The sequence below is a fragment of the Austrofundulus limnaeus genome, unplaced genomic scaffold, assembly GCF_001266775.1.
Source record: "Austrofundulus limnaeus strain Quisiro unplaced genomic scaffold, Austrofundulus_limnaeus-1.0 Scaffold1010, whole genome shotgun sequence".
In the NCBI taxonomy this organism is placed as follows: Eukaryota; Metazoa; Chordata; class Actinopteri; order Cyprinodontiformes; family Rivulidae; genus Austrofundulus; species Austrofundulus limnaeus.
The window spans coordinates 3,084-5,276 of NW_013953412.1; the positions used below are offsets into that span (position 1 = coordinate 3,084).

At 39.8% G+C, this 2,193-nt stretch overlaps 1 protein-coding gene across 1 annotated transcript in view; it reads left to right on the forward strand.

Moving 5' to 3' along the window:
• The window catches only part of LOC106533735 (dystrophin), a gene marked incomplete at both ends in the record, with an annotated part of 132,044 nt that overhangs the window by 1,058 nt on the left and 128,793 nt on the right, over positions 1 to 2,193 (forward strand).

The following is a 2,193-nucleotide window of genomic DNA, read 5'->3' on the forward strand; positions in this document are numbered from 1 at the left end:
GTATAGTACTACCCCCCAACTTTATGGATGATTTTATGGATTAAATTTTACATATTATACTTGAATAAATACGGTATATCTTCAAATTGTTTTGACTTTTACTACCTTAATAGTGTTGTTTAAAGAAACATTTCTATTGTGTGGGACTTTATGTCTACTTGGATTATATTCTGTATATATTAGTAAATGTATGGGACCACAGAGCAATACACAACGTTTAACACACACCCACACATCAATGACTGGGACAGCACCTGTGTAACACCCTTGTTTGTTGCTGCACTGCAGATGGACACAACAGAGCTGGGTCATAGAAGGAGCACCTCAGCTTTAGCATTTTAGCTTTGACATTAGCTCCAGAGCTAATTTACTAAACATCACGTTTAATTGTTTCAACACATACATCATGCAGGACATAGAAACTAAAACAAAATGTAACTATTTACACACAGTATAAGCTCTTTGATCTTGATACTTTGTGTTTTAGTCTCAACTGTAACCCATCATGGCAGCATGATGGCTCAGTGGTCAGCACCGACGCCTCACAGCAAGAAGGTCCTGGGTTTGATCCCTGGTTAGGACCTGGGGTCTTTCTGTGTGGAGTTTGCCTGTTGCCTTTGTGCTTGCGTGGGTTTTCTCTGGGTACTCTGGTTTCCCCCACCCCCCAAAACATGTACAACATGTTGCCTTCAGGCCCAGGCCTCCCATGAAAAAGAGATCTAAGATCTCAATGGGACTTGCCTGGTAAAATAACGGTAAATAAAAATAATAATCATCAGAATTGTTAAAACAAAATGGCAACATAAGTGAAAAATGTAATAAACATTTATAAAAGTATTAGGTAATTAGGAGTTTTCATGTGTCACAAAAACTTTTAGTAGAACAGAGAAATAACATACAGTACTAGGACCACAATTTTCTATTTAATTTATTTCAAAGTTTAGTCTTTTTAAATCTTGTCATGACGAGAACAATGCTGGTCCTTTACCTTTTCCTCACACACGAGGTTATTGAACAATCGGCAGCTCCAGCTATATTTTATGACCATGTCCAACAAACACTTGGACACACCCTTTGCCAACATTAGCAGAACATTGTGTGTGGTACAAAGGGACTCAGGGCTAAACTTGGAGCTATTATCCCTTTATATAAGATTAGCATGCTTACCTGTAGCAACTTTCCCACACACAGGCTCACACACAGTCCTGTATGAGGTAGTGGTTACGCGGACAGGCTAATCCTGTAAATGGTCACCGGTGTAAAGAGCAAAGGAGTCAGTCTCACATCAGCCATGAGAGGTTCAGAAACTCTTCTGTTGTGATGCGTTGGGTCATCCAGAGGCAACATGAGAGACAAACACCGGAGTCCAACCTTCAGGAGGGTGCACATAGGACAACTGTGCCCAATGGTGGGGGTTGTGTGTATTTAGTTACATTGTGTGTTTTTGTTTTTGTTTCTGTTTGTTTGTGTGTGTCTGTGTTTTGTTATCATTTCAGGACCACTTCTGTTATACACGCCTGCCTTGTCAGGACCAGTCGTCCTGTTGGGGACCATTTTTGCGATCGGGGTTAGACAACAGGAGTGAATGGAAGTTTATACATGGTTCTAATAAGGATAGAATTACAAACGTGTGTGTGTGTGTGTGTGAGAGAGAAACCTACACTGGCTGGAAAATCAACATGTGTTTACTTCTAACAGGCAGAAGCTAAAAGGGGACCTATTATGCAAAATTCACTTTTTAAAGATTTTTTTTAACTCAACTTTGGGTATGTACTTCTTAAAAAAACAGTCCTAGGACCAAAAAAAATGCACCCATATTATAGCATATTTACTGTAAGTAAATGTATTTTTAATGTGTATTACAGTAACGACAAGTTTTATACTTCTGTCATTTTGTGATGTCACAAGCCGTACGACAACCCACCTGAACCTGCGTTCAGCCCCTTACCTAGCAACCTCCGGGTGAAGCTCCTCCTCCTCAGTATAAAAAGCTGTCACAGTTGTTGTTGTGTAATGTGCAGCTCATTTCACAACAAGCCTCCAATAGGGCAATGGGTAGAGTGTTGGACCAGAGAGTGGGAGACCAGGGTTTGAGACCAGCAAAGACACAATTTAATTATTTATTTATTTTCGTTATGAACACGTTTTCTCATGTCCCTCTATTGTTTAGCTTATTAAAGCCTTGTTAAAGCC